Below are 13,559 nucleotides of genomic sequence, written 5' to 3'. Positions count from 1 at the left end.
ACACTGCTGGCTCATGTTCAGTTTCTCATCAACCACCACCCCCAAGTCCTTCTCCTCAGGGCTTCTCTGAATCTCTTCTCCACCCAGCTGTAGCTGTGCCTGGGATTGCCCCGGCCCAGGTGTAGGACCTTGCACTTGGCTTTGTTGAACTTCATGAGGTTGGCATTGGCCACCTCACAAGCATGTCAAGGTCCCTCTGGATGACATCTCTTCCCTCCAGCGTATCAACCGAGCCACACAGCTTGGTGTCGTCAGCAAACTTGCTGAGGGCGCCTCAATCCCACTGTCCATGTCTCTGACAAAGATATTGAACAGGATCGATCCCAACACCGATCCCTTAGGGACACCGCTGGTTAACCGGTCTCCATTCAGACATTGAGCCATTCACCGCAAATCTCTGCGTGCGGCCATCTAGCAAAAATTATAAAGTCATAATGAACTTGTTTGTGCACCTACTGGAAAGTATTGTATTTTCATATGCTCATGAATGTGGAAAACAAGGGTCTGGAAACTTTGACAATGGTAGCTGCCATCTCTGTGTGTACTTTTCTGCTCTGTATGGAGTAGTTCAATGCCCAGTAAAGTAAGTGGAAAGATTCCTTGGACTCATTCTTCTGTATATCATCCAATGGCTTATTTCATCATCACTCTGATTCATCATCCAATGTTTTTACTCTTTTATATGTGTAGATGGAGGCTTCTAAAGCTAATTTCACTCTAGTTGGTGCTATTAGGTGATTCATGATTTTGTCTTATGTACTTGAAGCTAGCATCTTAAATGCAGTGGTGAGCAAGAAAAAAAAAAGATTTTAAAAATCATGGATCTCTCATAATGAAAGGAGGTATACTAAAAATGGGGGGAAAGAGGTTTTGTTGCTCACATGCAGTCAGCTTGTTGATTGTGAACAGGAATGATGAGGATTGTTTTTTAAGCATCTTCCACCTATTTATTTTGCTGTTCTAACCACTGTTTTCTTCATTACCTTATTTTCATCTCAATAATTTGTTTCATTTATTTTCTTCACTCTTACATTCTTGGTCATTAGAAAATACTTTCCTTCCAAAAGCTCTTTGCCCAATTTCTTTCCCATAACAACAACAATAATAGGAAAAAATACTACTTCTTATAGCAATTTAAGGGCCAAAACTCATCCTATGATACTTACATGCAGTCACCCTTTCAGTAGGATTTGCACTTGTTACTGAGGCTAAAAATCTGGCCTGTGTATCACAGCCCACCCTTCCATGGAACTACAACAAGTAACTGTAATAAAACAGTAAGACTTCATTTATGTTTCAAAATGGAGGGAGTAATATGATTAATCATTTTCTAGTGTTTGCATACCTATCCCTCCTTCACAACCCTTCGTGCTGTAGCTGATGGCTAATCTTTCATTGCATCGTGTGCTTGAGCCTTGGTCTAGCTAATACACTAAGTGGAAAAAATGTCAGTTGTAGCTTCTTGGCCTTTCATTTTATCACAGATTTTGCTGGGGGAGGGAAATTGCTGTAACATTACTGTGCATACAACCAGCTCCCATGGGAAGGGGCCTTGGTGCACTCACCCATCCCTAGCACTGTTCACCTAAGAGTTGTTGCAGTCAGAAGGTCGTCAGGGCATTGCTGGCTTCTATCATGTGGTCAAAGGAGGGCTTATGTGGCCATTGGGACAGATAAGTTGTGTTGAGTATGATTGACTATGAGAGTGCTTTTTTTTAATTCCTAGCCTCTTGGCCCAAGCAATATACATGCCCAAGAGTGCTGAGGGTATCCAAAGAGAAAGGCAAGTCTTCATTAGTTGCCCATAACTTTATGTGACGTTAATGACAAGCAAAAAGGTTCAACGGTAGCTGGTGAGAATGACAAAGAAACCCTTCAGTCTGATTATCCTAGCTGTTACAGCACTGCTAAAGAATTGGAAACCAATCAACAAAAAATACATTATTAAAAGCTGGAGAGAATGATCTCTCAAAGAAAGAGAGCAAAACCCACATATTAGGTAATACAATAGTAACATTTTTCATGTCTCAAATTATTTCATGTCTTTGTATTTTTTTTTTTTATTTTTTTTTTGTTTGTACAGTAAGAGTGTTCAATCTAGATTCTGGGTTTAAATTTTCAAGGTGAAGTCCCAGAAGACCTATAGGTTTTTACAGCCACTACCAGCTTGGAAACCTAACAGCCCATTGGTTTGGTTTTTTGATTTACTAGGAAGCAGGCTTAACTGAACTTACTGGCCAGAATCTAAATGAGTCTTGCTGGATTTCTGCTTTGCACCTGCAGAAGCAGCTTTAGAGAGCTACTGCCCTCTGTAGATACTGTACACTATCAATATTATCTTCTCAATAAAAGAATAAAAGAGGAAAGAGAATTGTTGATAAATGAAGAAAATTGCAGTAGCAATGTCTTTTGCTGTAACCCTTCTGAGCTGAAATTAGAAGCAATGGTCCCAGTGAGGCTTATGGGACAACTCAAAAAAGCATTATTCTCTGAATGTCTTTCTTAATGTGCTGGGATATATTACTAGAAATAATGTATAGATGGATGCAAGTGATCTGTTGTTTAGTTGTTGGGTTTTTTTCTTTTAAAATATTATTGAATATATTGCTTATAAATTGTTGTAACTTTCTGTTGGTTTAATTATTACAGAAAAAACAAAAAAAGACTGACCTGAGGAAGAGTGGAAAAATAAAGACAGTGTTTCTTTCTTGTGTAAGAAACAGGTAAGATTCAGAGGACCGTAATATTGCAAGTACTTATTTACAGCATAATAATAACTATGACGTAATTGGTTAAGTTCACAGATACTGGCATCTTTTTACTCAGACTTATTCAGACCCTCACAGTCTTGCCTACCTAAAAGACGATGACTTAAAATTCACAGTTCTTTCTGATTAACTGACACAATGAGTACACTGCCAGGTACTGTATATGCCACTATATTGACCTGTTCTGCAACGGATAAGCAAAGATTACATTTCATTTTGTACCAGCACATTAGGGGTGTATGTGTTTCAGGTTCCTTGATTTGCATTATCTCCATTTTGAGTTTGTTGAAGGGGAAGGGAGGATTCTTTTTTTTTTCCCTGCCATTCCATTCCCTGGAAGCTATAAATGCCTCAGTTTTTCCAGGTATTTCTTTCTTTCTCCCTTTTTTTTTTTTCCTTTTTGTCCCAGGTACCTAGCTGTGCATGAAATAATGCCCCCCATATGCGTTCATGATTCCCCTTACTGTTGTCTGTGCAAGTCACCAGAGTTTTCCTAATGAGGACAGCTTTGACCTTTCATGAGTTCTCAAATGAAGATGCAAACTGCGCTCATTATCCTCAAAACAGATAGACTTCCCTGCCACTGCCCTTGTAAAACAGCTGTAAGAAAGAGTAAAGCATGCTTGTTCCAAACCCAAAGTCAAGCCCCAGAACTGTTCAAGGGTGCATAAGTATTAGGCAGCCAGGCTTTGGCTGGCCTTTCCCAGAAGGGTGGTGCGCCAGACGGAGATTGATCCTGAAGAAGCTAAGCAGACAGACTGTGAGAGACTTTACAACGGAGGGAACTAAAGCCCAGAGAGAAACATTTTTGACTGACAGGCTAGTTTAGGAAGGAAAACCCTGTCTGGTGGCTTTAGTGCCCCATGTCTAAGACAAGGGTTTCATGAAATATGTGCCGACTGCTGTGGTGGTGGCCCCAATTTCTGCTCCTTTCTTGTGACAGCACTAACAGCGGTGTGACAAGGCAGGGAGGCAGGCGACAGGGCTGACACATCAGAAAATTAACCTGCTTGCTGGTTTTCTGGTATGTTTGTGGCTGGCAGGATTAATACTTGGTCATATTAGTTCTTTCACCTGGTTCCCTTCGACCCTAGGAGCATGTGTGCTTGCATACTTTGGAGACACGCGCCGCCAGATGGGAGAGGAAAGTGCTATCTCCTCTGTCAGAAGCTTGTGACTAGTCGAGGCTAAGGAAATGTGAAGCTACAGCCCATGTCAACACAGTATTTCCTGTGTTCATGAAAATACATGAAACAGAGCTCTTTTCTGTCAGTGGAAGTTTCTTCTGACTGGAGTCACCTATAAGATTTTGCATCTTAATAGTAGCTCTGGTCAGAAAAGGAGAAAGTAGATCTGAACCAGTTGGTTCTTGTCAAAGGAAGATAAGCGAGGAATTTAGAGTAATATAGTAAATACTGGTAGTAACCTTTTAGTTACCTAAAGACAAAATGAACTCGTTTGTGCTAATTTTTGCATGATTTTAATATTACCTCATTTTAGAAAAGAACAAATTAATGAACAATTATGAAAACGATGATGAGGATCTCCAAACCTGAAAATTCTATTAAAATATTACAGATAGTCTCAGAAAATATCCTGACAAGTGACAGAATTTAGTGATGTAGCTATTTGGTAGCTATTTGAACCATCCTTTAGAATCTGAGGCTGGAAATACAAAAATTGTGTTTGCCAAACAGTAAGATAACTCTTATTTGAAGATACACATTTCTGTTAAATTTGGTAGAGCTTTCCCAAAAGGAACACAAAAGGGAAGCACTTCCATTTGATTTTGACAGCTAAATAAAATAGACGTTATAATTTCTGTACAGTTATTTTACAATACAATTAATTTAATTTTTTCTCATGTAGAAGAACATCTGCCATAAGTTTTCTCAGCTTATAAGAACATAAGCTTTCAGTGTATTAAGGCACTGAAAAATCAGGTACACATTGCTTGGTACTTTAATAATGAACAAAACACAAGGAAGTCTAGATCTTGAAAAATTAATGTATGCTTTCTAATGTTTCGATTATTTTAACTATGGCATCTTACTAAGTTTTAAGCAACGTAATTAGACATGGATAAACTTGTTTCTGCAGGGTGATTCAGCAGAGTAAATAGGAATGAATAAGTTTAGTTTTGCAAAAAAATTTTAAACCTAGTATGAACAGAGCTTGTGTTACAGCTAAAACGTGTGACTCCTAGCAGCTATTACTATTAATGTGTTTTCCCCTTTTTGCAGGTTTTGCCAATAATACAGTCACTGAGCAACACATACAGACTTCTGTCCAATGCTATGAAAATTAACCGAGGCACATTAACTACAGGAAATCTTCAAAGGTACAAAAATAAAATGCTTATTCAGTAATTAATTAAACCAAACAAGCCATCAGCATATACTACATAGCCTGAGTATTATGCCAGGTCAATAATTAAGCTGCAATAAATCTTCTGGAGATCTATCCTGCCAAACTTTAAAGGCTCAAGACTAACCCAAGGACCCTTAACATTTTAGTGAGCCAGTAAATGATTACACAGATAGCTTTTCAATCTAAAATTTGCTACTATTAACTTTCTATTTTGTAAGGCATCCAGAAATTGTATGTTTTGTGGTTGTTGAATAATATCCTGTGAACAAAATGTATGCCTTTCTTGAGCTTATGAAAAAGAATACTTTACAGGCTTGAGTTATGTCAAGATAAAAGTGCACTTTTCCTGCAGGGAAATATATATATTAAGCAAAAAGTAATGGTTTGGAATTTTCCCTTGTTTATGTGAACATGACGATTATGAAAACTTGAAGCTAATCTCACTGTATGCAGCTGGTCATGGTAAAGAAAAGCATTATGCAAGCTGTCTTATGTGACTCTGCCAAAGCAATTCCAAAAGATCTGCAGTAGTTACGTGCTTTCAAGGCCTGGCTGACTTTTAGGTAGGATTAGGAGGTCACAGCAAGTTGTGTGGTGATCTTGTGATGTGGGAATTATGGCACTAGGCCATGTATCAAATCATATGTCTCAACTTAACAAATAAAAATATAAACCCACAAGACAGAGCTTGAAATGCTCTGAGATTCATTTTTTCTCTCATCTGTATTATTTTCTGTCACCTCATTTCCATAAAGTATGTCTGATTAAACAATTTGCAAATGGATGTGATTTAATAGCAGGTATATGTGTGGCAGAGGTAAATTTGTATTTAAAATTAAGACATTACCAGCAATGCAAGACAGCTGGTATACATCAAGTTTATTTCACGTGCAAGTCTTTGTATGGAATTTTGTTTGGAACCCGTTACTATTTGACATGTTAGCTCATAGTTTATTTTAATTACAGAATATTTAAATTGCCAGATCTCCAGATAAGGTTTCATAACAATTAGAATGAATATAAGATTATTCAGTCTGCTTTCTTTTCCCTCCAGATGTAGGGGTGTATATTGGTCCCATATAAAGCACATATTGTTTGCTTGCATGCAGCATGTCATGGCTGTCCTATGCCATCAATCTAATAATTATCTCCAGTTCCATCTTTGTTTTCTCCCAACTTTATCTAAAGTTTTACTAGATTTATCTACAGGTTTATCTATATTTTTCGTAGGTTGCTTTGAAAGAGGTCAACTAGAGTAAGGCCAAGAATTTGGCCTTAGATTTTCATAGAAGTGGAAGTTATGAAATAATATGATTTGCATGAGTGATTTTGCTTTTGTTGAAGAGGATGAATTGGATCATTATTATGACAAAAGGCAGGGAGCACAAATAATCTTGTGAAGAACTTTATATTGGAAGATTTTGAAGCAATCTTTTTCAGATACAAAGGTTAATATAAAAAAAATTTAAAATAAAGCTTGGACATTGTTTATCTAAGCTGAAACTTTAAAGGTTCACTTTTCATTGAGTACATCATCTGCTGTTCTAGAGAGATCTCACAAGAAGAATTTATAAACCCACTTTTTCTCTACAGATTTAGAGTCATAGTATCTCATACAATGAAACTCTAACTGTGAAGTATGCATAAATGTAGTTCATATTTGTCAGTATTAGGAATGCCTTTAGAATATTTATTATGAAATAAAGTGTTATCACTTGCACCATGGATAAAATAGTTGCAAAGTTCCAAGAAAAATGAAAAGGTGGCTTTTTGACCTGAAGCTTAAAAATCATGTCTCTTATGTATATAATCTATTAATGACACTCTCAGTGCAAAGACTTTCCTGGCACATTAGCCGTAGGCATTCCAAAAGCCAACTTCAGTTGATTACATTGAATACAACTTAACCCTTGGGATCAGGTTTTTTAGAAATGTAGTTTCATTACTGCATACACACATATGCTAGTCCCAGTACCAAACAGGCTTTTGGATCCCAGGTTATTTTGGGGAAGTATAAGAGCTTGAAAAATCCATTTAACTTCATCTGAAATGAGCAGAATCTTAAAACAAGAACTGGAGTGTCTTGCATTATGGAAAGTGAAAACTCCAGGTTACAGGGCTTAGGACTGTGCATCTGTGTGAGAGATCTATATATAGGTCAGGAGTACTGGGCTGACCATTGGTGTCTCCAAGCAAGAAACCTGGGTAAATGGTCAGATGGGTCTCACAGAATAACTTGGAAAAATCCCGATGGGCAGTAGACTATTAAGAGAGGCTGGGAAGCTGAGGAACAGAGACATACAGCAAGTGTATCATGTTTTACAGTTCACCACATTAGCCTTTATGCACACTGAGGGAACATCCACTGGTCCGTCAGCAGAAGGTATTGCTGAGTGTTCTGCTGGAAGGTGCACAACAGAACTACGATCTTTTTGTGGGGTTCCTCTTTCTGTGCTGTGATATTTCATTGTCATTAGTTGTCTATGCAGCCAGGTCATGCTGAATCTGTAATCAGGCAGCCTTTCTCTAGCTATGATCCTTGTCTAGAGACTTCTTCTTTGTTTTCTGCTAAAAGTTCACAGGAAGTACTTACCAAAAACAGGGAAATTCCATGGGAAAAATCCTCTAACACCGAGGTACATCTCTGTATTGCATGCACATACATGTTGACACATGCACCCACACCAAGATTATCTGCTAAAAAGCATGAATTAAACTATTTGCTTCTGCATCCCTCCCAAGTGACCTCTGTCATCAGTGACCTTAATTCTATCTATCTCGTTAGCATATTTCACTTCTGGAAACAAAACTGATTCATTCTCAAGTCTTTTTTCCTCCCATGCTGTCAAGTTTCTCAGTTTGGAAAACAGGATTATGCAGAAGGGGATTATTAGCTGAAAGATAAGGGATTTTCCCCCTAAATGCATTAGGGTAAATAGCTTTTAACTATAATAGGTACAGCTAATGAGATATTCCAAGGAGACACAAATTTGCCCCTTCAGATTCTCTTTATTTTGTGACTTTCTTGCCCACAGCATGTCTGTGATCTGACCTGGTAAACACATGCTCTTTCCATTTGGTTTCCTTTTCCATCATCCTCTCACACATAGACATTTTATGTTTCCCTATATACACCATCGATTAAGACCCAGAGGGAGTTTTTACAGCTTGTCAATACAGTAGAAACTCTGTGATCTAGGATTTTTCACTTCAGAAGCTGTGAAAGTGAAGATTCTGGGATTCACTTTTAGTATATCCATAACCTACCACATGTCACCTAAAGCAACAGGCACTTATTTGCCTTTGTGGCTGCTCATCCCTATTAAATTAATTCACACTAGTAGAGCTCCAAAGAGGAAATATGAGGTTTTTCTCCTTCATTTCCTCCTGCTACTTAGTGGAAGGGGTTCTCAGCTGCTGATTAGGTTGCTTCATTGTCTTTCTCAAGAGCAAGTTGCTCCACACTGCATGCCTTAATAAGGAAATAGCAGTCAGCAGTTTGGTGGGCAGTGTGCTGAGAGTATGCTCAGGAAAAGAGACAGGCAAGAGAAAAATAGATCCATAAACTTCCTTCCCTAGCTTGCATCAAACTGAAGACAGAAACTTTTGTGTAACTGTACTCTTAAAATTTAAAGATTAAGTTTTTTAAATGTCAGTCTCTGGAAGTATTTGTGAACCTTTTCCCACATTTAGGTGGTGGTTTTTTCCTGTAAGGGCTAAGTCACTTCCTTCCTATCCAGTATCAGTTGCATTAACACACCTTAGTGGAAAATTAGTACTATGGAAGAGCATCAAAATAAGACACACATAGTCTGATAAAAATATTTCAAATATTTCATGCAGGCATTTTTTAAAGTGGATTTTGTAAAAGAATTGTGTGTCACTATTTTCTCTACTCCTTCCAAAAATTTCTATTCAGCTGCGTGTTTAAGAAGAATGAAGAATTTTTCAGCCACACATTTCTACTGCCAGAAACCTGATCCAGAGGCATCCTACAGCTTTTCCTTCAAAAATACGAAATGTCTTTATCAGGAAGTAGGCCTGTAACATCATTAAGATTGTAATGATTGTAGAATCACAGAATGGTTTGGGTTGGAGGGGACCATAAAGATCATCTAGGTACAGCAGGGACATGTCCCACTAGACCAGGTTGCCCAAAGCCCCATTCCAGCCTGGCCTTGTTCGGTGTCAGGAATGGGGCAGTCACAAGTTCTCTGGGCAACCTATGCCAGTGTCTCACCACCCTCACCCTTCCTTATATCTAACTGAAGTCTACCTGCTTTCACTTTAAAGCCATTCCACCCTTATCTTATCGCTACAGGCCCTTGTAAAAAGTCCCTCTCCAGATTTCTCGTAGCCCCTTCAGGCACTGGAGCTGCTTTAAGGTCTCCCAGAACCTTCTCTTCTCCAGGCTGGACAAGCCCAGCTCTCTCAGCCTGTCTCCATAGCAGAGGTGTTCCTGCCCTCCCATCACCTTCATGGCCCTCTTCTGGACTCACTGCAACAGGTCCACGTCCTTCTTGTGCTGGGAGTCCCAGAGCTGTACTGCAGGTGGGGTCTCACAAGAGCAGAATAGAGGGGGACAGTCAGCTCCCTTGATCTGTTGACCATGCTTCTTTTGGTGCAGCCCATCTTACAGTTGGCTTCCTGGGCTGTGAACGCACACTGCTGGCTCATGTTGAGCTTCTTGTCAACCAACATCCCCAAGTCGTCCTCAGGGCTGCTCTCAATCTGTTCTCTATGCAGCCTGTATTCCTCCTTGGGATTGCCTGGACCCACATGCAGGACCTTGCACTTGATCTTGTTGAACTTTGTGAGGTTCACACGGGAATTATATTGCATGATATAGTCAGGGAAGAAAAAGAAAGAATACTGGAGAGAGAACTTTTTTATGGCTTTATGTTTTAAAACCAGAATGACTAAAGAAAACAGCTAGAGCAAGAACATACAAACAGACAGAACTGCATAACATGACATCAGTGGTGAGATACAGTAATATTAAAACTGTAAATGCTTTTTGAGTGAAGTATGTGGATAACATTAACATTTCTCCACAGAGGACTTTTTTGGTCATCTAAAAAAAAATGACATATCTGCAACTGCTTGAATCTACTTGCAGTGAGAAAAGCACTTGGACATGTGTTTATATATGTATATGTGCTATTGACATAGCAATGAAGCAGCTTACTGACTCGAGGCCAAGAAACCTTAATGGGAAAACTTTCCAGCATTTGTTGTTGCCTTGCAGATTTACAGATCTAAGACAACATTTCTTTGCTCATTGTTGTCTCAGTTGCAATCATTTTCCCTACTGCCTTCTTGGTCTGTTCCCAGATGGAAGAAGAAAATGGCCTGTTATCTGTGTCATATGAAGGCCTGGTAGGTTTTGTTCTTTACAAGCAACTAAATTATACATTAGTGAAGCACAGGCTTTCACCTAAAGAAATGTTGAGTGTGAGGATTTTACTTCTGAGGAAGAATTCAACCATGTTTTACACTTTATTCCTCATGTGGAAGAAAAGCACATGGGTTTCCAGCCAGTTTTGCAGTTCCTAATATATAGGAGTGTGTACAGACAAGAGATGAGGTGTACACAACAGATTCTCTAAGAAGTCATCATCCTCTTCCCAGCATCTTTGGTGCTACACTGCAGTGAGAAAGCTGGTGCACTAGTTAATTGATTAGCCTGCTATTTAGAGGAATTTAGTCTCACCTCCTTGCTCCAGTCTAGACTTCCTGTATGACAGTACTACAGTTAGTGCCACAAAGAAAACAGTTCTTCAGCATCTCACAGGGAGGCTGTGAAAAACAGATACGTTTAAGATTACAGGTTGCTTGGATAATGCAGTAATGGGATGCTCATAAATGCCACAGAGAAATCCCAGGCTTCATGACTTAGCAGCTGTGTATCACACAGTGGGCAGATGTACTTCTAGGGATGTATCCAAGCCGGTTCCAACTGACAGAATTCTCAGACCCCTTGCTGATTAGGTCCAGATCTTCTGTGGGATTTTGAAATCCCGTAAGATGTGAATTAGGATGACGAAGACAATAAAATATAATCACTAATTAACAAAGCAGGTCTTTATAGACATTAATGTTACATATATAAGTAGCTAGAGACATGACTGAATGATGGTGTTCAACCATGCAACTAATTGAAAGCAAATAGAGATATGATGACACAGTAATTGTAATTGAAATTAAAACATTCTTCAACCAGCATTTTTAGATTTTTCTACACACATTAACTTTTTCTTTTAGGAAGGAGGGCTTCCCCACAATTTTTCATACTTGAAATAGTACCAAATTAAACCATAATGTACGTTGTGTGTACCCAAATATTAAAAACTATGCATATATACTGAAATCATTCAGATGATTACCATGAAACAACAAAAGAATACAGTTTTTCTATGGAAACTGGACTCTGAATTTAGGTTGTGACTTAGATAAACTTGTAAATATCCCAAGTAGTGGCCATGATGCCATGGAAATGATGTTTGTAGGGTCTCATGCTTAGGTTACACTAAATATTATAGAAGGATTATATTCTGTGATGCTCAGAACAAACATAGCCTTTACACACCAAGTTACTCAGCTGGGTCATAATGAATTTTTAACCTTCTGAAAGAAGTATTTTGAGAATATTTGTGGTTATTTTGGTAATTTTTAACTTTTTCTCATAATTTCCCTTCTAGTCACTATCAAGTGCTACTGCACCACCTTCTGAATGCATGGTCTGATTCTCAGGTGCAGTAAGATATCTGCTGGCTCTCTGCTGAGAAACTTTTCTTCCAGTCTGAATATTGTATCACACACATGGCACGGGATGGGATAAAAATAAAGAAAGGTGATACAGGGGTGAAGGTGAACCATGATGCTGAAATATAACTGCAGCAAAGATCTAACTATAAACTGAAAGGATATTAACTGGAATAGATGGCACAGGGATGGTTATAGGTGTTTGCTTGAAAACAATGTCATGAGAGAGCTGAGTGGATCTGTCATATTCCAGGAACATTTCAAAGGTAGAGTTGTTTATTCAGGCTTTCGGATGTCTGAAAATTTGTGGTGATTTTTATTAATGTGCAACTCTGTCATAAGACCAATATCATGAGGTTCCCATGTTATTCATAATAGTTACAATGAATGTATTAAAAGTTATACATCTTCCGCTGTCTAGCAAGCAATTTTACAAACATAACTTCTATCTTACAAATCACTAGTATTAAAGGTATATAGGCTACATTGACATATTCCTTTAAAAAAGATTTGCTAGCTAAAATCTTTAGATGCCCTATATAGAATTAATTATTAGATTATCACCATTATAATACCTGAACAAGCCATTTACTGCTGGGGCACTTGCCCCACTGTATCTAACATGCATGCAATTAACTACTGAGTTAATATACAAGATGATGTAAAAGCCCTTTTGTTTTTTTAACATTATTGGCCAGAAAGAGATGAAGGGAAAAAAAAAGAAAAGGACTAAAATTTTCTTCTTTTTTTGCCATTGGATTATTTATGAAGTTTGTTATTCACTAAGCAAATGCTGCTAAATAAGAAGGAGTCAATTTGCAAGCTGAATTTTCAGTGCAGGGGGACAGTTTATGTGCCTTCTTGACCAGTGCATTGAACAGCAACAAAATACTTCCAAAGATCAGAGCTTTCGTGTACAAACTTGAAATGTGTGTGCCTTCTAAATGACAAAGAAAGAGATTTCTGGCTCTTATGTTTCACTGGCATTTTTAATTTTCTTTTTGCAGACTTACATCTTTTCTGTAAGTATAAACAAATACATTTTCAAGTAGCACTGTTACTTCACTATATGAAGTAAATAGGAGGGATTGTTTCACCTGCAATTGCAATGCAGCCATTTCAGAAATGTGTAATTTTATTGGTGCTAGCAAACTAAACAAGAGTTTAATGAGGAGTAGAATAACGTTTGCTGTTAAAACTGCAGAGAAAAAGTAAGCAGGGTAGAATGCAGCTACTTAATTAAAATATCTTGTATATGTCTTAGAGATGTTTATTTTAAATAATGGGTATTTTCTTTAGCTGTGTGAATTCAAATGCTGTTTCTATAAAGGGAGATGTTTGACCTGCTTCAAGCTATAAAAGAAGATTTGTGATTCTCTTAAGTCCACATGCCCTAGATTAATGTTAGTGTCAAACTGATTCTACGTTAAGCTCATTTAATGTACCTCTGGGCTATAAGATGTTACTTTGCCAGCAGCAAAGGTCACATGTTTTCAGGTATTGACAGTGCAAGTAATGACAAGTTGTTTCTGTGTTTGAGTGGATCAGGGTCTTTTTAGCATTCATTCAGTGAGTTTGGCAGACCATAGCCTCTGCCCAAGAGAGCTCTGTGCCTTTGAGCATACAGCAGAGGAAATTATTAAACCTCCAGCTCTG

At 38.2% G+C, this 13,559-nt stretch overlaps 1 protein-coding gene across 1 annotated transcript in view; it reads left to right on the top strand.

Annotated features, from left to right (window-relative positions):
• Positions 1-13,559, top strand: part of SULF1 (sulfatase 1) — a 120,557-nt gene that overhangs the window by 18,642 nt on the left and 88,356 nt on the right. The window contains exons 3-4 of the mRNA XM_010009837.1: positions 2,657-2,723; positions 5,012-5,109. The gene's annotated coding sequence lies outside the window, so the exon portion shown is untranslated. The remainder of the gene's footprint in view (positions 1-2,656; positions 2,724-5,011; positions 5,110-13,559) is intronic.

This window comes from Nestor notabilis, unplaced genomic scaffold, assembly GCF_000696875.1.
Source record: "Nestor notabilis isolate BGI_N333 unplaced genomic scaffold, ASM69687v1 scaffold4522, whole genome shotgun sequence".
NCBI lineage: Eukaryota > Metazoa > Chordata > Aves > Psittaciformes > Psittacidae > Nestor > Nestor notabilis.
Note: the sequence above shows the minus strand (reverse complement) of the source record. Positions and strands in the feature narration are given on the sequence as shown.